The sequence below is a fragment of the Haematobia irritans genome, chromosome 2 (genome assembly GCF_050003625.1).
Source record: "Haematobia irritans isolate KBUSLIRL chromosome 2, ASM5000362v1, whole genome shotgun sequence".
Lineage (NCBI taxonomy): Eukaryota > Metazoa > Arthropoda > Insecta > Diptera > Muscidae > Haematobia > Haematobia irritans.
Genome location: NC_134398.1, coordinates 126,706,849 through 126,730,261, shown reverse-complemented (window position 1 = coordinate 126,730,261; position 23,413 = coordinate 126,706,849).

Here is a 23,413-nt window from a genome sequence, read left to right as displayed (position 1 = left end):
GAGGATTTTCATCAAAATTTTGATTTTTGGGGGGTGGTCACGAATTAACCTTCTTTTCGCTCTAGGACGCATAGTTAAGGAGATATGGCCAATTTAAGTTTTTCATATGAAAAATTTGATTTTTCGAGGATTTTCATTAAAATTTTGATTTTTGGGGGGTGGTCACGAATTAACCTTCTTTTCGCTCTAGGACGCATAGTTAAGGAGATATGGCCAATTTAAGTTTTTCATATGAAAAATTTGATTTTTCGAGGATTTTCATCAAAATTTTGATTTTTTGGGGGTGGTCACGAATTAAAGTCCTTTTCGCTCTAGGACGCATATTTAAGGAGATATGGGCAATTTAAGTTTTTCGTACGAAAAATTTGATTTTTCGAGGATTTTCATCAAAATTTTGATTTTTGGGGGGTGGTCACGAATTAACCTTCTTTTCGCTCTAGGACGCATAGTTAAGGAGATATGGCCAATTTAAGTTTTTCATATGAAAAATTTGATTTCTCGAGGATTTTCATCAAAATTTTGATTTTTGGGGGGTGGTCACGAATTAACCTTCTTTTCGCTCTAGGACGCATAGTTCAGGAGATATGGCCAATTTAAGTTTTTCATATGAAAAATTTGATTTTTCGAGGATTTTCATCAAAATTTTGATTTTTTGGGGGTGGTCACGAATTAAAGTCCTTTTCGCTCTAGGACGCATATTTAAGGAGATATGGCCAATTTAAGTTTTTCATACGAAAAATTTGATTTTTCGAGGATTTTCATCAAAATTTTGAATTTTGGGAGGTGGTCACGAATTAACCTTCTTTTCGCTCTAGGACGCATATTTAAGGAGATATGGCCAATTTAAGTTTTTCATATGAAAAATTTGATTTTTCGAGGATTTTCATCAAAATTTTGATTTTTGGGGGGTGGTCACGAATTAACCTTCTTTTCGCTCTAGGACGCATATTTAAGGAGATATGGCCAATTTAAGTTTTTCATATGAAAAATTTGATTTTTCGAGGATTTTCATCAAAATTTTGATTTTTGGGGGGTGGTCACGAATTAAAGTCCTTTTCGCTCTAGGACGCATATTTAAGGAGATATGGCCAATTTAAGTTTTTCATATAAAAAATTTGATTTTTCGAGGATTTTCATCAAAATTTTGATTTTTTGGGGGTGGTCACGAATTAACCTTCTTTTCGCTCTAGGACGCATATTTAAGGAGATATGGCCAATTTAAGTTTTTCATATGAAAAATTTGATTTTTCGAGGATTTTCACCAAAATTTTGATTTTTGGGGTGTGGTCACGAATTAACCTTCTTTTCGCTCTAGGACGCATATTTAAGGAGATATGGCCAATTTAAATTTTTCATATGAAAAATTTGATTTTTCGAGGATTTTCATTAAAATTTTGATTTTTGGGGGGTGGTCAAGAATTAACCTTCTTTTCGCTCTAGGACGCATATTTAAGGAGATATGGCCAATTTAAGTTTTTCATATGAAAAATTTGATTTTTCGAGGATTTTCATCAAAATTTTGATTTTTGGGGGGTGGTCACGAATTAAAGTCCTTTTCGCTCTAGGACGCATATTTAAGGAGATATGGCCAATTTAAGTTTTTCATATAAAAAATTTGATTTTTCGAGGATTTTCATCAAAATTTTGATTTTTTGGGGGTGGTCACGAATTAACCTTCTTTTCGCTCTAGGACGCATATTTAAGGAGATATGGCCAATTTAAGTTTTTCATATGAAAAATTTGATTTTTCGAGGATTTTCACCAAAATTTTGATTTTTGGGGTGTGGTCACGAATTAACCTTCTTTTCGCTCTAGGACGCATATTTAAGGAGATATGGCCAATTTAAATTTTTCATATGAAAAATTTGATTTTTCGAGGATTTTCATTAAAATTTTGATTTTTGGGGGGTGGTCACGAATTAACCTTCTTTTCGCTCTAGGACGCATAGTTAAGGAGATATGGCCAATTTAAGTTTTTCATATGAAAAATTTGATTTTTCGAGGATTTTCATCAAAATTTTGATTTTTTGGGGGTGGTCACGAATTAAAGTCCTTTTCGCTCTAGGACGCATATTTAAGGAGATATGGCCAATTTAAGTTTTTCATACGAAAAATTTGATTTCTCGAGGATTTTCATCAAAATATAGATTTTTGGGGGGTGGTCACGAATTAACCTTCTTTTCGCTCTAGGACGCATAGTTAAGGAGATATGGCCAATTTAAGTTTTTCATATGAAAAATGTGATTTTTCGAGGATTTTCATCAAAATTTTGATTTTTGGGGGGTGGTCACGAATTAACCTTCTTTTCGCTCTAGGACGCATATTTAAGGAGATATGGCCAATTTAAGTTTTTCATATAAAAAATTTGATTTTTCGAGGATTTTCATCAAAATTTTGATTTTTTGGGGGTGGTCACGAATTAAAGTCCTTTTCGCTCTAGGACGCATATTTAAGGAGATATGGGCAATTTAAGTTTTTCATACGAAAAATTTGATTTTTCGAGGATTTTCATCAAAATTTTGATTTTTGGGGGGTGGTCACGATTAACCTTCTTTTCGCTCTAGGACGCATATTTAAGGAGATATGGCCAATTTAAGTTTTTCATATAAAAAATTTGATTTTTCGAGGATTTTCATCAAAATTTTGATTTTTTGGGGGGTGGTCACGATTAACCTTCTTTTCGCTCTAGGACGCATATTTAAGGAGATATGGCCAATTTAAGTTTTTCATATGAAAAATTTGATTTTTCGAGGATTTTCATCAAAATTTTGATTTTTGGGGGGTGGTCACGAATTAACCTTCTTTTCGCTCTAGGACGCATATTTAAGGAGATATGGCCAATTTAAGTTTTTCATATAAAAAATTTGATTTTTCGAGGATTTTCATCAAAATTTTGATTTTTTGGGGGTGGTCACGAATTAAAGTCCTTTTCGCTCTAGGACGCATATTTAAGGAGATATGGCCAATTTAAGTTTTTCATATGAAAAATTTGATTTTTCGAGGATTTTCATCAAAATTTTGATTTTTTGGGGGTGGTCACGAATTAAAGTCCTTTTCGCACTAGGACGCATATTTAAGGACATATGGCCAATTTAAGTTTTTCATATGAAATTTTTCGAGGATTTTCATCAAAATTTTGATTTTTTGGGGGTGGTCACGAATTAAAGTCCTTTTCGCTCTAGGACGCATATTTAAGGAGATATGGCCAATTTAAGTTTTTCATATAAAAAATTTGATTTTTCGAGGATTTTCATCAAAATTTTGATTTTTTGGGGGTGGTCACGAATTAACCTTCTTTTCGCTCTAGGACGCATATTTAAGGAGATATGGCCAATTTAAGTTTTTCATATGAAAAATTTGATTTTTCGAGGATTTTCACCAAAATTTTGATTTTTGGGGTGTGGTCACGAATTAACCTTCTTTTCGCTCTAGGACGCATATTTAAGGAGATATGGCCAATTTAAATTTTTCATATGAAAAATTTGATTTTTCGAGGATTTTCATTAAAATTTTGATTTTTGGGGGGTGGTCACGAATTAACCTTCTTTTCGCTCTAGGACGCATAGTTAAGGAGATATGGCCAATTTAAGTTTTTCATATGAAAAATTTGATTTTTCGAGGATTTTCACCAAAATTTTGATTTTTGGGGTGTGGTCACGAATTAAAGTCCTTTTCGCTCTAGGACGCATATTTAAGGAGATATGGCCAATTTAAGTTTTTCATATGAAAAATTTGATTTTTCGAGGATTTTCACCAAAATTTTGATTTTTGGGGGTGGTCACGAATTAACCTTCTTTTCGCTCTAGGACGCATATTTAAGGAGATATGGCCAATTTAAGTTTTTCATATGAAAAAATTGATTTTTCGAGGATTTTCACCAAAATTTTGATTTTTGGGGTGTGGTCACGAATTAACCTTCTTTTCGCTCTAGGACGCATATTTAAGGAGATATGGCCAATTTAAGTTTTTCATATAAAAAATTTGATTTTTCGAGGATTTTCATCAAAATTTTGATTTTTTGGGGGTGGTCACGAATTAAAGTCCTTTTCGCTCTAGGACGCATATTTAAGGAGATATGGCCAATTTAAGTTTTTCATATGAAAAATTTGATTTTTCGAGGATTTTCATCAAAATTTTGAATTTTGGGGGGTGGTCACGAATTAACCTTCTTTTCGCTCTAGGACGCATATTTAAGGAGATATGGCCAATTTAAGTTTTTCATATAAAAAATTTGATTTTTTGAGGATTTTCATCAAAATTTTGATGGGGGTGGTCACGAATTAACCTTCTTTTCGCTCTAGGACGCATATTTAAGGAGATATGGGCAATTTAAGTTTTTCATACGAAAAATTTGATTTTTCGAGGATTTTCATCAAAATTTTGATTTTTGGGAGGTGGTCACGAATTAAAGTCCTTTTCGCTCTAGGACGCATATTTAAGGAGATATGGGCAATTTAAGTTTTTCATACGAAAAATTTGATTTTTCGAGGATTTTCATCAAAATTTTGATTTTTGGGGGGGTGGTCACGAATTAACCTTCTTTTCGCTCTAGGACGCATATTTAAGGAGATATGGCCAATCTAAGTTTTTCATATGAAAAATTTGATTTCTCGAGGATTTTCATCAAAATTTTGATTTTTGGGGGGAGGTCACGAATTAACCTTCTTTTCGCTCTAGGACGCATAGTTAAGTAGATATGGCCAATTTAAGTTTTTCATATGAAAAATTTTATTTCTCGAGGATTTTCATCAAAATTTTGATTTTTGGGGGGTGGTCACGAATTAACCTTCTTTTCGCTCTAGGACGCATATTTAAGGAGATATGGCCAATTTAAGTTTTTCATATGAAAAATGTGATTTTTCGAGGATTTTCATCAAAATTTTGATTTTTGGGGGGTGGTCACGAATTAACCTTCTTTTCGCTCTAGGACGCATAGTTAAGGAGATATGGCCAATTTAAGTTTTTCATATGAAAAATTTTATTTCTCGAGGATTTTCATCAAAATTTTGATTTTTGGGGGGTGGTCACGAATTAACCTTCTTTTCGCTCTAGGACGCATATTTAAGGAGATATGGCCAATTTAAGTTTTTCATGTGAAAAATTTGATTTTTTGAGGATTTTCATCAAAATTTTGATTTTTGGGGGGTGGTCACGAATTAACCTTCTTTTCGCTCTAGGACGCATATTTAAGGAGATATGGCCAATTTAAGTTTTTCATATGAAAAATTTGATTTTTTGAGAATTTTCATAAAAATTTTGATTTTTTTGGGGATGGTCACGAATTAAAGTCCTTTTCGCTCTAGGACGCATATTTAAGGAGATATGGCCAATTTAAGTTTTTCATATGAAAAATTTGATTTTTTGAGAATTTTCATAAAAATTTTGATTTTTGGGGGGTGGTCACGAATTAAAGTCCTTTTCGCTCTAGGACGCATAGTTAAGGAGATATGGCCAATTTAAGTTTTTCATATGAAAAATTTGATTTTTCGAGGATTTTCATCAAAATTTTGAATTTTGGGGGGTGGTCACGAATTAACCTTCTTTTCGCTCTAGGACGCATATTTAAGGAGATATGGCCAATTTAAGTTTTTCATATAAAAAATTTGATTTTGTGAGGATTTTCATCAAAATTTTGATGGGGGTGGTCACGAATTAACCTTCTTTTCGCTCTAGGACGCATATTTAAGGAGATATGGGCAATTTAAGTTTTTCATACGAAAAATTTGATTTTTCGAGGATTTTCATCAAAATTTTGATTTTTGGGGGGTGGTCACGAATTAAAGTCCTTTTCGCTCTAGGACGCATATTTAAGGAGATATGGGCAATTTAAGTTTTTCATACGAAAAATTTGATTTTTCGAGGATTTTCATCAAAATTTTGATTTTTGGGGGGGTGGTCACGAATTAACCTTCTTTTCGCTCTAGGACGCATATTTAAGGAGATATGGCCAATTTAAGTTTTTCATATGAAAAATTTGATTTCTCGAGGATTTTCATCAAAATTTTGATTTTTGGGGGGTGGTCACGAATTAACCTTCTTTTCGCTCTAGGACGCATAGTTAAGTAGATATGGCCAATTTAAGTTTTTCATATGAAAAATTTTATTTCTCGAGGATTTTCATCAAAATTTTGATTTTTGGGGGGTGGTCACGAATTAACCTTCTTTTCGCTCTAGGACGCATATTTAAGGAGATATGGCCAATTTAAGTTTTTCATATGAAAAATGTGATTTTTCGAGGATTTTCATCAAAATTTTGATTTTTGGGGGGTGGTCACGAATTAACCTTCTTTTCGCTCTAGGACGCATAGTTAAGGAGATATGGCCAATTTAAGTTTTTCATATGAAAAATTTTATTTCTCGAGGATTTTCATCAAAATTTTGATTTTTGGGGGGTGGTCACGAATTAACCTTCTTTTCGCTCTAGGACGCATATTTAAGGAGATATGGCCAATTTAAGTTTTTCATGTGAAAAATTTGATTTTTTGAGGATTTTCATCAAAATTTTGATTTTTGGGGGGTGGTCACGAATTAACCTTCTTTTCGCTCTAGGACGCATATTTAAGGAGATATGGCCAATTTAAGTTTTTCATATGAAAAATTTGATTTTTTGAGAATTTTCATAAAAATTTTGATTTTTTTGGGGATGGTCACGAATTAAAGTCCTTTTCGCTCTAGGACGCATATTTAAGGAGATATGGCCAATTTAAGTTTTTCATATGAAAAATTTGATTTTTCGAGGATTTTCACCAAAATTTTGATTTTTGGGGTGTGGTCACGAATTAACCTTCTTTTCGCTCTAGGACGCATATTTAAGGAGATATGGCCAATTTAAATTTTTCATATGAAAAATTTGATTTTTCGAGGATTTTCATTAAAATTTTGATTTTTGGGGGGTGGTCACGAATTAACCTTCTTTTCGCTCTAGGACGCATAGTTAAGGAGATATGGCCAATTTAAGTTTTTCATATGAAAAATTTGATTTTTCGAGGATTTTCACCAAAATTTTGATTTTTGCGGTGTGGTCACGAATTAAAGTCCTTTTCGCTCTAGGACGCATATTTAAGGAGATATGGCCAATTTAAGTTTTTCATATGAAAAATTTGATTTTTCGAGGATTTTCACCAAAATTTTGATTTTTGGGGGTGGTCACGAATTAACCTTCTTTTCGCTCTAGGACGCATATTTAAGGAGATATGGCCAATTTAAGTTTTTCATATGAAAAAATTGATTTTTCGAGGATTTTCACCAAAATTTTGATTTTTGGGGTGTGGTCACGAATTAACCTTCTTTTCGCTCTAGGACGCATATTTAAGGAGATATGGCCAATTTAAGTTTTTCATATGAAAAATTTGATTTTTCGAGGATTTTCACCAAAATTTTGATTTTTGGGGTGTGGTCACGAATTAACCTTCTTTTCGCTCTAGGACGCATATTTAAGGAGATATGGCCGATTTAAGTTTTTCATATAAAAAATTTGATTTTTCGAGGATTTTCATCAAAATTTTGATTTTTTGGGGGTGGTCACGAATTAAAGTCCTTTTCGCTCTAGGACGCATATTTAAGGAGATATGGCCAATTTAAGTTTTTCATATGAAAATTTGATTTCTCGAGGATTTTCATCAAAATTTTGATTTTTGGGGGGTGGTCACGAATTAACCTTCTTTTCGCTCTAGGACGCATATTTAAGGAGATATGGCCAATTTAAGTTTTTCATATGAAAAATTTGATTTTTTGAGAATTTTCATAAAAATTTTGATTTTTGGGGGGTGGTCACGAATTAAAGTCCTTTTCGCTCTAGGACGCATAGTTAAGGAGATATGGCCAATTTAAGTTTTTCATATGAAAAATTTGATTTTTCGAGGATTTTCATCAAAATTTTGAATTTTGGGGGGTGGTCACGAATTAACCTTCTTTTCGCTCTAGGACGCATATTTAAGGAGATATGGCCAATTTAAGTTTTTCATGTGAAAAATTTGATTTTTTGAGGATTTTCATCAAAATTTTGATTTTTGGGGGGTGGTCACGAATTAACCTTCTTTTCGCTCTAGGACGCATATTTAAGGAGATATGGCCAATTTAAGTTTTTCATATGAAAAATTTGATTTTTTGAGAATTTTCATAAAAATTTTGATTTTTTTGGGGATGGTCACGAATTAAAGTCCTTTTCGCTCTAGGACGCATATTTAAGGAGATATGGGCAATTTAAGTTTTTCATACGAACAATTTGATTTTTCGAGGATTTTCATCAAAATTGTGATTTTTGGGGGGTGGTCACGATTAACCTTCTTTTCGCTCTAGGACGCATATTTAAGGAGATATGGCCAATTTAAGTTTTTCATATGAAAAATTTGATTTTTCGAGGATTTTCATCAAAATTTTGATGGGGGGTGGTCACGAATTAACCTTCTTTTCGCTCTAGGACGCATAGTTAAGGAGATATGGCCAATTTAAGTTTTTCATATGAAAAATGTGATTTTTCGAGGATTTTCACCAAAATTTTGATTTTTGGGGGGTGGTCACGAATTAACCTTATTTTCGCTCTAGGACGCATATTTAAGGAGATATGGCCAATTTAAGTTTTTCATACGAAAAATTTGATTTGTCGAGGATTTTCATCAAAATTTTGATTTTTTGGGGGTGGTCACGAATTAAAGTCCTTTTCGCTCTAGGACGCATATTTAAGGAGATATGGCCAATTTAAGTTTTTCATATGAAAAATTTGATTTCTCGAGGATTTTCATCAAAATTTTGATTTTTGGGGGGTGGTCACGAATTAACCTTCTTTTCGCTCTAGGACGCATATTTAAGGAGATATGGCCAATTTAAGTTTTTCATATGAAAAATTTGATTTTTCGAGGATTTTCATTAAAATTTTGATTTTTGGGGGGTGGTCACGAATTAACCTTCTTTTCGCTCTAGGACGCATAGTTAAGGAGATATGGCCAATTTAAGTTTTTCATATGAAAAATTTGATTTTTCGAGGATTTTCATCAAAATTTTGATTTTTTGGGGGTGGTCACGAATTAAAGTCCTTTTCGCTCTAGGACGCATATTTAAGGAGATATGGCCAATTTAAGTTTTTCATACGAAAAATTTGATTTCTCGAGGATTTTCATCAAAATATTGATTTTTGGGGGGTGGTCACGAATTAACCTTCTTTTCGCTCTAGGACGCATATTTAAGGAGATATGGCCAATTTAAGTTTTTCATATGAAAAATTTGATTTTTTGAGAATTTTCATAAAAATTTTGATTTTTTGGGGATGGTCACGAATTAAAGTCCTTTTCGCTCTAGGACGCATATTTAAGGAGATATGGCCAATTTAAGTTTTTCATATGACAAATTTGATTTTTCGAGGATTTTCATCAAAATTTTGAATTTTGGAGGGTGGTCACGAATTAACCTTCTTTTCGCTCTAGGACGCATATTTAAGGAGATATGGCCAATTTAAGTTTTTCATATGAAAAATTTGATTTCTCGAGGATTTTCATCAAAATTTTGATTTTTGGGGGGTGGTCACGAATTAACCTTCTTTTCGCTCTAGGACGCATAGTTAAGTAGATATGGCCAATTTAAGTTTTTCATATGAAAAATTTTATTTCTCGAGGATTTTCATCAAAATTTTGATTTTTGGGGGGTGGTCACGAATTAACCTTCTTTTCGCTCTAGGACGCATATTTAAGGAGATATGGCCAATTTAAGTTTTTCATATGAAAAATGTGATTTTTCGAGGATTTTCATCAAAATTTTGATTTTTGGGGGGTGGTCACGAATTAACCTTCTTTTCGCTCTAGGACGCATAGTTAAGGAGATATGGCCAATTTAAGTTTTTCATATGAAAAATTTTATTTCTCGAGGATTTTCATCAAAATTTTGATTTTTGGGGGGTGGTCACGAATTAACCTTCTTTTCGCTCTAGGACGCATATTTAAGGAGATATGGCCAATTTAAGTTTTTCATGTGAAAAATTTGATTTTTTGAGGATTTTCATCAAAATTTTGATTTTTGGGGGGTGGTCACGAATTAACCTTCTTTTCGCTCTAGGACGCATATTTAAGGAGATATGGCCAATTTAAGTTTTTCATATGAAAAATTTGATTTTTTGAGAATTTTCATAAAAATTTTGATTTTTTTGGGGATGGTCACGAATTAAAGTCCTTTTCGCTCTAGGACGCATATTTAAGGAGATATGGCCAATTTAAGTTTTTCATATGAAAAATTTGATTTTTCGAGGATTTTCACCAAAATTTTGATTTTTGGGGTGTGGTCACGAATTAACCTTCTTTTCGCTCTAGGACGCATATTTAAGGAGATATGGCCAATTTAAATTTTTCATATGAAAAATTTGATTTTTCGAGGATTTTCATTAAAATTTTGATTTTTGGGGGTGGTCACGAATTAACCTTCTTTTCGCTCTAGGACGCATAGTTAAGGAGATATGGCCAATTTAAGTTTTTCATATGAAAAATTTGATTTTTCGAGGATTTTCACCAAAATTTTGATTTTTGCGGTGTGGTCACGAATTAAAGTCCTTTTCGCTCTAGGACGCATATTTAAGGAGATATGGCCAATTTAAGTTTTTCATATGAAAAATTTGATTTTTCGAGGATTTTCACCAAAATTTTGATTTTTGGGGGTGGTCACGAATTAACCTTCTTTTCGCTCTAGGACGCATATTTAAGGAGATATGGCCAATTTAAGTTTTTCATATGAAAAAATTGATTTTTCGAGGATTTTCACCAAAATTTTGATTTTTGGGGTGTGGTCACGAATTAACCTTCTTTTCGCTCTAGGACGCATATTTAAGGAGATATGGCCGATTTAAGTTTTTCATATAAAAAATTTGATTTTTCGAGGATTTTCATCAAAATTTTGATTTTTTGGGGGTGGTCACGAATTAAAGTCCTTTTCGCTCTAGGACGCATATTTAAGGAGATTTGGCCAATTTAAGTTTTTCATATGAAAATTTGATTTCTCGAGGATTTTCATCAAAATTTTGATTTTTGGGGGGTGGTCACGAATTAACCTTCTTTTCGCTCTAGGACGCATATTTAAGGAGATATGGCCAATTTAAGTTTTTCATATGAAAAATTTGATTTTTTGAGAATTTTCATAAAAATTTTGATTTTTGGGGGGTGGTCACGAATTAAAGTCCTTTTCGCTCTAGGACGCATAGTTAAGGAGATATGGCCAATTTAAGTTTTTCATATGAAAAATTTGATTTTTCGAGGATTTTCATCAAAATTTTGAATTTTGGGGGGTGGTCACGAATTAACCTTCTTTTCGCTCTAGGACGCATATTTAAGGAGATATGGCCAATTTAAGTTTTTCATGTGAAAAATTTGATTTTTTGAGGATTTTCATCAAAATTTTGATTTTTGGGGGGTGGTCACGAATTAACCTTCTTTTCGCTCTAGGACGCATATTTAAGGAGATATGGCCAATTTAAGTTTTTCATATGAAAAATTTGATTTTTTGAGAATTTTCATAAAAATTTTGATTTTTTTGGGGATGGTCACGAATTAAAGTCCTTTTCGCTCTAGGACGCATATTTAAGGAGATATGGGCAATTTAAGTTTTTCATACGAAAAATTTGATTTTTCGAGGATTTTCATCAAAATTGTGATTTTTGGGGGGTGGTCACGATTAACCTTCTTTTCGCTCTAGGACGCATATTTAAGGAGATATGGCCAATTTAAGTTTTTCATATGAAAAATTTGATTTTTCGAGGATTTTCATCAAAATTTTGATTTTTGGGGGGTGGTCACGAATTAACCTTCTTTTCGCTCTAGGACGCATAGTTAAGGAGATATGGCCAATTTAAGTTTTTCATATGAAAAATTTGATTTTTTGAGAATTTTCATAAAAATTTTGATTTTTTGGGGATGGTCACGAATTAAAGTCCTTTTCGCTCTAGGACGCATATTTAAGGAGATATGGCCAATTTAAGTTTTTCATATAAAAAATTTGATTTTTCGAGGATTTTCATCAAAATTTTGATTTTTTGGGGGTGGTCACGAATTAAAGTCCTTTTCGCTCTAGGACGCATATTTAAGGAGATATGGGCAATTTAAGTTTTTCATACGAAAAATTTGATTTTTCGAGGATTTTCATCAAAATTTTGATTTTTTGGGGGTGGTCACTAATTAAAGTCCTTTTCGCACTAGGACGCATATTTAAGGAGATATGGCCAATTTAAGTTTTTCATATGAAAAATGTGATTTTTCGAGGATTTTCATCAAAATTTTGATTTTTGGGGGGTGGTCACGAATTACCCTTCTTTTCGCTCTAGGACGCATAGTTAAGGAGATATGGCCAATTTAAGTTTTTCATATAAAAAATTTGATTTTTCAAGGATTTTCATCAAAATTTTGATTTTTTGGGGGTGGTCACGAATTAAAGTGCTTTTCGCTCTAGGACGCATATTTAAGGAGATATGGGCAATTTAAGTTTTTCATACGAACAATTTGATTTTTCGAGGATTTTCATCAAAATTGTGATTTTTGGGGGGTGGTCACGATTAACCTTCTTTTCGCTCTAGGACGCATATTTAAGGAGATATGGCCAATTTAAGTTTTTCATATGAAAAATTTGATTTTTCGAGGATTTTCATCAAAATTTTGATGGGGGGTGGTCACGAATTAACCTTCTTTTCGCTCTAGGACGCATAGTTAAGGAGATATGGCCAATTTAAGTTTTTCATATGAAAAATGTGATTTTTCGAGGATTTTCACCAAAATTTTGATTTTTGGGGGGTGGTCACGAATTAACCTTATTTTCGCTCTAGGACGCATATTTAAGGAGATATGGCCAATTTAAGTTTTTCATACGAAAAATTTGATTTTTCGAGGATTTTCATCAAAATTTTGATTTTTTGGGGGTGGTCACGAATTAAAGTCCTTTTCGCTCTAGGACGCATATTTAAGGAGATATGGCCAATTTAAGTTTTTCATATGAAAAATTTGATTTCTCGAGGATTTTCATCAAAATTTTGATTTTTGGGGTGTGGTCACGAATTAACCTTCTTTTCGCTCTAGGACGCATATTTAAGGAGATATGGCCAATTTAAGTTTTTCATATGAAAAATTTGATTTTTCGAGGATTTTCATTAAAATTTTGATTTTTGGGGGGTGGTCACGAATTAACCTTCTTTTCGCTCTAGGACGCATAGTTAAGGAGATATGGCCAATTTAAGTTTTTCATATGAAAAATTTGATTTTTCGAGGATTTTCATCAAAATTTTGATTTTTTGGGGGTGGTCACGAATTAAAGTCCTTTTCGCTCTAGGACGCATATTTAAGGAGATATGGCCAATTTAAGTTTTTCATACGAAAAATTTGATTTCTCGAGGATTTTCATCAAAATATTGATTTTTGGGGGGTGGTCACGAATTAACCTTCTTTTCGCTCTAGGACGCATATTTAAGGAGATATGGCCAATTTAAGTTTTTCATATGAAAAATTTGATTTTTTGAGAATTTTCATAAAAATTTTGATTTTTTGGGGATGGTCACGAATTAAAGTCCTTTTCGCTCTAGGACGCATATTTAAGGAGATATGGCCAATTTAAGTTTTTCATATGACAAATTTGATTTTTCGAGGATTTTCATCAAAATTTTGAATTTTGGAGGGTGGTCACGAATTAACCTTCTTTTCGCTCTAGGACGCATATTTAAGGAGATATGGCCAATTTAAGTTTTTCATGTGAAAAATTTGATTTTTTGAGGATTTTCATCAAAATTTTGATTTTTGGGGGGTGGTCACGAATTAACCTTCTTTTCGCTCTAGGACGCATATTTAAGGAGATATGGCCAATTTAAGTTTTTCATATGAAAAATTTGATTTTTCGAGGATTTTCATCAAAATTTTGATGGGGGTGGTCACGAATTAACCTTCTTTTCGCTCTAGGACGCATAGTTAAGGAGATATGGGCAATTTAAGTTTTTCATATAAAAAATTTGATTTTTCGAGGATTTTCATCAAAATTTTGATTTTTTGGGGGTGGTCACGAATTAAAGTCCTTTTCGCTCTAGGACGCATATTTAAGGAGATATGGCCAATTTAAGTTTTTCATATGAAAATTTGATTTCTCGAGGATTTTCATCAAAATTTTGATTTTTGGGGGGTGGTCACGAATTAACCTTCTTTTCGCTCTAGGACGCATAGTTAAGGAGATATGGCCAATTTAAGTTTTTCATATGAAAAATTTGATTTTTTGAGAATTTTCATAAAAATTTTGATTTTTTGGGGATGGTCACGAATTAAAGTCATTTTCGCTCTAGGACGCATATTTAAGGAGATATGGCCAATTTAAGTTTTTCATATAAAAAATTTGATTTTTCGAGGATTTTCATCAAAATTTTGATTTTTTGGGGGTGGTCACGAATTAAAGTCCTTTTCGCTCTAGGACGCATATTTAAGGAGATATGGGCAATTTAAGTTTTTCATACGAAAAATTTGATTTTTCGAGGATTTTCATCAAAATTTTGATTTTTTGGGGGTGGTCACGAATTAAAGTCCTTTTCGCACTAGGACGCATATTTAAGGAGATATGGCCAATTTAAGTTTTTCATATGAAAAATGTGATTTTTCGAGGATTTTCATCAAAATTTTGATTTTTGGGGGGTGGTCACGAATTAACCTTCTTTTCGCTCTAGGACGCATAGTTAAGGAGATATGGCCAATTTAAGTTTTTCATATGAAAAATTTTATTTCTCGAGGATTTTCATCAAAATTTTGATTTTTGGGGGGTGGTCACGAATTAACCTTCTTTTCACTCTAGGACGCATATTTAAGGAGATATGGCCAATTTAAGTTTTTCATGTGAAAAATTTGATTTTTTGAGGATTTTCATCAAAATTTTGATTTTTGGGGGGTTGTCACGAATTAACCTTCTTTTCGCTCTAGGACGCATATTTAAGGAGATATGGCCAATTTAAGTTTTTCATATAAAAAATTTGATTTTTCAAGGATTTTCATCAAAATTTTGATTTTTTGGGGGTGGTCACGAATTAAAGTCCTTTTCGCTCTATTACGCATATTTAAGGAGATATGGGCAATTTAAGTTTTTCATACGAACAATTTGATTTTTCGAGGATTTTCATCAAAATTGTGATTTTTGGGGGGTGGTCACGATTAACCTTCTTTTCGCTCTAGGACGCATATTTAAGGAGATATGGCCAATTTAAGTTTTTCATATGAAAAATTTGATTTTTCGAGGATTTTCATCAAAATTTTGATGGGGGTGGTCACGAATTAACCTCCTTTTCGCTCTAGGACGCATAGTTAAGGAGATATGGCCAATTTAAGTTTTTCATATGAAAAATGTGATTTTTCGAGGATTTTCACCAAAATTTTGATTTTTGGGGGGTGGTCACGAATTAACCTTATTTTCGCTCTAGGACGCATATTTAAGGAGATATGGCCAATTTAAGTTTTTCATACGAAAAATTTGATTTTTCGAGGATTTTCATCAAAATTTTGATTTTTTGGGGGTGGTCACGAATTAAAGTCCTTTTCGCTCTAGGACGCATATTTAAGGAGATATGGCCAATTTAAGTTTTTCATATGAAAAATTTGATTTCTCGAGGATTTTCATCAAAATTTTGATTTTTGGGGGGTGGTCACGAATTAACCTTCTTTTCGCTCTAGGACGCATATTTAAGGAGATATGGCCAATTTAAGTTTTTCATATGAAAAATTTGATTTTTCGAGGATTTTCATTAAAATTTTGATTTTTGGGGGGTGGTCACGAATTAACCTTCTTTTCGCTCTAGGACGCATAGTTAAGGAGATATGGCCAATTTAAGTTTTTCATATGAAAAATTTGATTTTTCGAGGATTTTCATCAAAATTTTGATTTTTTGGGGGTGGTCATGAATTAAAGTCCTTTTCGCTCTAGGACGCATATTTAAGGAGATATGGCCAATTTAAGTTTTTCATACGAAAAATTTGATTTCTCGAGGATTTTCATCAAAATATTGATTTTTGGGGGGTGGTCACGAATTAACCTTCTTTTCGCTCTAGGATGCATATTTAAGGAGATATGGCCAATTTAAGTTTTTCATATGAAAAATTTGATTTTTTGAGAATTTTCATAAAAATTTTGATGGGGGTGGTCACGAATTAAAGTCCTTTTCGCTCTAGGACGCATATTTAAGGAGATATGGCCAATTTAAGTTTTTCATATGAAAAATTTGATTTTTCGAGGATTTTCATCAAAATTTTGAATTTTGGGGGGTGGTCACGAATTAACCTTCTTTTCGCTCTAGGACGCATATTTAAGGAGATATGGCCAATTTAAGTTTTTCATGTGAAAAATTTGATTTTTTGAGGATTTTCATCAAAATTTTGATTTTTGGGGGGTGGTCACGAATTAAAGTCCTTTTCGCTCTAGGACGCATATTTAAGGAGATATGGCCAATTTAAGTTTTTCATATGAAAATTTTGATTTTTCGAGGATTTTCATCAAAATTTTGATGGGGGTGGTCACGAATTAACCTTCTTTTCGCTCTAGGACGCATAGTTAAGGAGATATGGCCAATTTAAGTTTTTCATATGAAAAATTTGATTTTTCGAGGATTTTCACAAAAATTTTGATTTTTGGGGGGTGGTCACGAATTAACCTTCTTTTCGCTCTAGGACGCATATTTAAGGAGATATGGCCAATTTAAGTTTTTCATACGAAAAATTTGATTTTTCGAGGATTTTCATTAAAATTTTGATTTTTGGGGGGTGGTCACGAATTAACCTTCTTTTCGCTCTAGGACGCATAGTTAAGGAGATATGGCCAATTTAAGTTTTTCATACGAAAAATTTGATTTTTCGAGGATTTTCATCAAAATTTTGATTTTTTGGGGGTGGTCACGAATTAAAGTCCTTTTCGCTCTAGGACGCATATTTAAGGAGATATGGCCAATTTAAGTTTTTCATATGAGAAATTTGATTTCTCGAGGATTTTCATCAAAATTTTGATTTTTGGGGGGTGGTCACGAATTAACCTTCTTTTCGCTCTAGGACGCATATTTAAGGAGATATGGCCAATTTAAGTTTTTCATATGAAAAATTTGATTTTTCGAGGATTTTCATTAAAATTTTGATTTTTGGGTGGTGGTCACGAATTAACCTTCTTTTCGCTCTAGGACGCATAGTTAAGGAGATATGGCCAATTTAAGTTTTTCATATGAAAAATTTGATTTTTCGAGGATTTTCATCAAAATTTTGATTTTTTGGGGGTGGTCACGAATTAAAGTCCTTTTCGCTCTAGGACGCATATTTAAGGAGATATGGCCAATTTAAGTTTTTCATACGAAAAATTTGATTTCTCGAGGATTTTCATCAAAATATTGATTTTTGGGGGGTGGTCACGAATTAACCTTCTTTTCGCTCTAGGTCGCATATTTAAGGAGATATGGCCAATTTAAGTTTTTCATATGAAAAATTTGATTTTTTGAGAATTTTCATAAAAATTTTGATTTTTTGGGGATGGTCACGAATTAAAGTCCTTTTCGCTCTAGGACGCATATTTAAGGAGATATGGCCAATTTAAGTTTTTCATATGACAAATTTGATTTTTCGAGGATTTTCATCAAAATTTTGAATTTTGGGGGGTGGTCACGAATTAACCTTCTTTTCGCTCTAGGACGCATATTTAAGGAGATATGGCCAATTTAAGTTTTTCATGTGAAAAATTTTATTTTTTGAGGATTTTCATCAAAATTTTGATTTTTTGGGGGTGGTCACGAATTAACCTTCTTTTCGCTCTAGGACGCATATTTAAGGAGATATGGCCAATTTAAGTTTTTCATATGAAAAATTTGATTTTTCGAGGATTTTCATCAAAATTTTGATGGGGGTTGTCACGAATTAACCTTCTTTTCGCTCTAGGACGCATAGTTAAGGAGATATGGGCAATTTAAGTTTTTCATATAAAAAATTTGATTTTTCGAGGATTTTCATCAAAATTTTGATTTTTTGGGGGTGGTCACGAATTAAAGTCCTTTTCGCTCTAGGACGCATATTTAAGGAGATATGGCCAATTTAAGTTTTTCATATGAAAATTTGATTTCTCGAGGATTTTCATCAAAATTTTGATTTTTGGGGGGTGGTCACGAATTAACCTTCTTTTCGCTCTAGGACGCATAGTTAAGGAGATATGGCCAATTTAAGTTTTTCATATGAAAAATTTGATTTTTTGAGAATTTTCATAAAAATTTTGATTTTTTGGGGATGGTCACGAATTAAAGTCATTTTCGCTCTAGGACGCATATTTAAGGAGATATGGCCAATTTAAGTTTTTCATATAAAAATTTGATTTTTCGAGGATTTTCATCAAAATTTTGATTTTTTGGGGGTGGTCACGAATTAAAGTCCTTTTCGCTCTAGGACGCATATTTAAGGAGATATGGACAATTTAAGTTTTTCATACGAAAAATTTGATTTTTCGAGGATTTTCATCAAAATTTTGATTTTTTGGGGGTGGTCACGAATTAAAGTCCTTTTCGCACTAGGACGCATATTTAAGGAGATATGGCCAATTTAAGTTTTTCATATGAAAAATGTGATTTTTCGAGGATTTTCATCAAAATTTTGATTTTTGGGGGGTGGTCACGAATTAACCTTCTTTTCGCTCTAGGACGCATAGTTAAGGAGATATGGCCAATTTAAGTTTTTCATATGAAAAATTTTATTTCTCGAGGATTTTCATCAAAATTTTGATTTTTGGGGGGTGGTCACGAATTAACCTTCTTTTCGCTCTAGGACGCATATTTAAGGAGATATGGCCAATTTAAGTTTTTCATATGAAAAATGTGATTTTTCGAGGATTTTCACCAAAATTTTGATTTTTGGGGGGTGGTCACGAATTAACCATATTTTCGCTCTAGGACGCATATTTAAGGAGATATGGCCAATTTAAGTTTTTCATACGAAAAATTTGATTTTTCGAGGATTTTCATCAAAATTTTGATTTTTTGGGGGTGGTCACGAATTAAAGTCCTTTTCGCTCTAGGACGCATATTTAAGGAGATATGGCCAATTTAAGTTTTTCATATGAAAAATTTGATTTCTCGAGGATTTTCATCAAAATTTTGATTTTTGGGGGGTGGTCACGAATTAACCTTCTTTTCGCTCTAGGACGCATATTTAAGGAGATATGGCCAATTTAAGTTTTTCATATGAAAAATTTGATTTTTCGAGGATTTTCATTAAAATTTTGATTTTTGGGGGGTGGTCACGAATTAACCTTCTTTTCGCTCTAGGACGCATAGTTAAGGAGATATGGCCAATTTAAGTTTTTCATATGAAAAATTTGATTTTTCGAGGATTTTCATCAAAATTTTGATTTTTTGGGGGTGGTCACGAATTAAAGTCCTTTTCGCTCTAGGACGCATATTTAAGGAGATATGGCCAATTTAAGTTTTTCATGTGAAAAATTTGATTTTTTGAGGATTTTCATCAAAATTTTGATTTTTGGGGGGTGGTCACGAATTAAAGTCCTTTTCGCTCTAGGACGCATATTTAAGGAGATATGGCCAATTTAAGTTTTTCATATGAAAATTTTGATTTTTCGAGGATTTTCATCAAAATTTTGATGGGGGTGGTCACGAATTAACCTTCTTTTCGCTCTAGGACGCATATGGCCAATTTAAGTTTTTCATATGAAAAATGTGATTTTTCGATGATTTTCACAAAAATTTTGATTTTTGGGGGGTGGTCACGAATTAACCTTCTTTTCGAGGATTTTTGATTTTTCGAGGATTTTCATCAAAATTTTGAATTTTGGTGGGTGGTCACGAATTAAAGTCCTTTTCGCTCTAGGACGCATATTTAAGGAGATATGGCCAATTTAAGTTTTTCATATGAAAAATTTGATTTCTCGAGGATTTTCATCAAAATTTTGATTTTTTGGGGGGTGGTCACGAATTAACCTTCTTTTCGCTCTAGGACGCATATTTAAGGAGATATGGCCAATTTAAGTTTTTCATATAAAAAATTTGATTTTTCGAGGATTTTCATCAAAATTTTGATTTTTTGGGGGTGGTCACGAATTAACCTTCTTTTCGCTCTAGGACGCATATTTAAGGAGATATGGCCAATTTAAGTTTTTCATACGAAAAATTTGATTTCTCGAGGATTTTCATCAAAATTTTGATTTTTTGGGGGTGGTCACGAATTAAAGTCCTTTTCGCTCTAGGACGCATATTTAAGGTGATATGGCCAATTTAAGTTTTTCATACGAAAAATTTGATTTTTCGAGGATTTTCATCAAAATTTTGATTTTTTGGGGGTGGTCACGAATTAAAGTCCTTTTCGCTCTGGGACGCATATTTAAGGAGATATGGGCAATTTAAGTTTTTCATACGAAAAATTTGATTTTTCGAGGATTTTCATCAAAATTTGTAACGACAGGTTTCCCCTGGTATGCTGGGGTATACTCGCGGGGACAGGGTTCGTCACAGACAATTTATATTCGCTAGACCCGAGTAGATAAAAAAGATGTGGGTTTCGTTTCTTTATATTCTTTATTGAGGAGTTCAGTAGCATTCAGTTACAATCCAATTTGGTTACTTTAGGTCATCGGTTGGCGAGGCGGCGTCGTGGTCGTGATCTGGCGTAGCACTGCGTCCACCGGTGATGCCCTTGGCTAGGCGGTCGTGATCGTTGTGTCAGGGATAGCTGGCTTAGCTGCGGCGAGTGGTCTGGGAACGATTCGGCTTCTGGCGCGTAGTATAGGTGATTGGTGCGGCTTCAGTCCGTCGTCAGTGTTGGGGCAACAGGTCGTGTCGTCTTAGGGTGGCTGCCTGTTACGTCCGCGTAGAGCGTGGAAAAGTACAGCGAACTAGCGACGCGAAGGTAACGCTAAGTTGCCTACTGACGTGGTTCCGCGTAGGGTAATCGATGAGTCGGTGTATGCAACGAAAATATTATGATGCCTACCAGAGCGTATCTATGTAGGGTGCTCGACGCGTCGGTGTTTGAAATGAATAATGTTATGTTGCCTACCAGAGCGTATCTATGTAGGGTGCACGGTGGGTCGGTGTATAAATAAAAATGTTATGGTGCCTACCAGAGCGTATCTATGTAGGGTGCACGGCGAGTCGGTGTCTTACTGAAAATGTACGTTGCCTACCGGAACGAATCCATGTAGGGTGCGCGGCGAGTCGGTGTATAAATAAAAATGTTATGGTGCCTACCAGAGCGTATCTATGTAGGGTGCACGGCGAGTCGTGGTCTTACTGAAAATGTACGTTGCCTACCGGAGCGAATCCATGTAGGGTGCACGGCAGGTCGGTGTATAAATGAAATGTTATGGTGCCTACCAGAGCGTATCTATGTAGGGTGCACGGCAGGTCGGTGTATAAATGAAAATGTTATGGTGCCTACCAGAGCGTATCTATGTAGGGTGCACGGCAGGTCGGTGTATAAATGAAAATGTTATGGTGCCTACCAGAGCGTATCTATGTAGGGTACACGGCGGGTCGGTGTATAAATGAAAATGTTATGGTGCCTACCAGAGCGTATCTATGTAGGGTGCACGGCGAGTCGGTGTCTTACTGAAAATGTACGTTGCCTACCAGAGCGTATCTATGTAGGGTGCACGGCGAGTTGGTGTGTAACTAAAAAAAATGTACGTTGCCTACCAGAACGTATCTATGTAGGGTGCACGGCGAGTCGGTGTTTGAATTGAACGATATTATGTTGCCTACCGGAGCGAATCCATGTAGGGTGCACGGCGAGTCGGTGTGTAACTAAACAAAAATGTACGTTGCCTACCAGAACGTATCTATGTAGGGTGCACGGCGAGTCGGTGTGTAACTAAACAAAAATGTACGTTGCCTACCAGAACGTATCTATGTAGGGTGCACGGCGAGTCGGTGTTTGAATTGAACGATATTATGTTGCCTACCGGAGCGAATCCATGTAGGGTAACTAATGAAAATATTCACGGTTGTCACTGTCACGATTGTCACTATCACTGGCACGTATTGTAATCACTCTACTCACCTTGACTCGACTTGGTTCTGCTCCTTGTCAACTCCACAGACTCACTTGCCGATGTTACGCGGTTTAGTTTTCTCCACTGACTGTCCCCCTTTCATAGTTTCCCCATCCTTTTATACCAGGCTGCTCACTTGTTTACTTGCATTGTCCCTTGTTGCGTGTTGTTGGGTGTTTTGATACCAATGTTGTAAACAACTTCGACTCCCAGCATAGTTGTTGGTGTCCTGCAACGGTATGTTGTTTTGATCTTCGTTTGGCACTGATAAACAACATTGGGTCGCTGTGATGTTTGCTTGCATTGGCAGTAATAGATCAGCTTACTGGGTACATTGTTGCTACAAACAAACGGTATGTTGTTTTGATACATTTCGAATGTTGTAAACAACTACGTGGGTCGGTACAAGAGTTCAGGAAAAACATACGAGGGCCTTGTAAAAAATTCAAGTTCAATATATATTTAAAAATTCAAAACAACAATTCAAAGTGAATAACAAAAACAAGAATCCAGGTATTTCATAGCACTGTCCGTGTGACCAGAAACGAGGCACGACTTCTGGTCCTCACACTACTTCCCCTCCCCGGGAGACCTTAAGATCTGAGTTGGACAATGACTTGGCCATGGCGGTTGGCGATGAGGCGGAAGCGTCTTCCACATACGTAAGCGATTTGCTTACGCCGATCGTTTCCACGGCGGGCTGCCTTAACGCTCCGAATGTGGTATTGGAGCCCCTGACGGATCTCGACTGGCAACTCCTCCTCGCAGAGAAACGGAAGCTCCACGGCCACGCTTGGGACCGGGACAACGATCTGGCTGGCTAGGCGGGTTGGTGGTGGCTCGACCGGGCGATCGGGCACAAGTCGCGCGTTCTGGCGTGGTTCGGTCGCTTCAGAGTCCGATGACGTATCGCCACCATCCCTGGACGATGACGATCGGGCTGGTCCTAGGACACCCAGTTCTTCCACCAACTCGATGTCACTATCGTCGGTCGAAACTTGTGGTGATGGTGCGGGCGGTGTAGGCGGCAATTCAGGCGTCTCTGTATCGGCTTCGTCTGAGTCCGAAATCTCAACGGTGGCCACGATCTGCGGAGTGGCGAAACGTAGTCTCGGACGTGTTGTGGAGCGCACAGGCGTGCGAATTTGCGTCCGAGCACCAGCCGGTGGCAGTACTCTCTCGAGTCTAACGTGACACGGTCGTACCACGGCAACCGTTGGAGATGGGGCGGTGGGCTTGTTCATCTTCGAACGTCTGGCCAGGGCCTCTTCTTCTTGCCGCTGCTGCCACTGGGCCTTATAGTAGGCCTTGGTTTTCAGGACTGGGGTTTGGCTTTTGCTCTTCTCCATTGTTGAATAATTGACTGAAAGTAAAGAGAGTGAAATATTAATGTCATCACCACCTACATTGGCTGAGG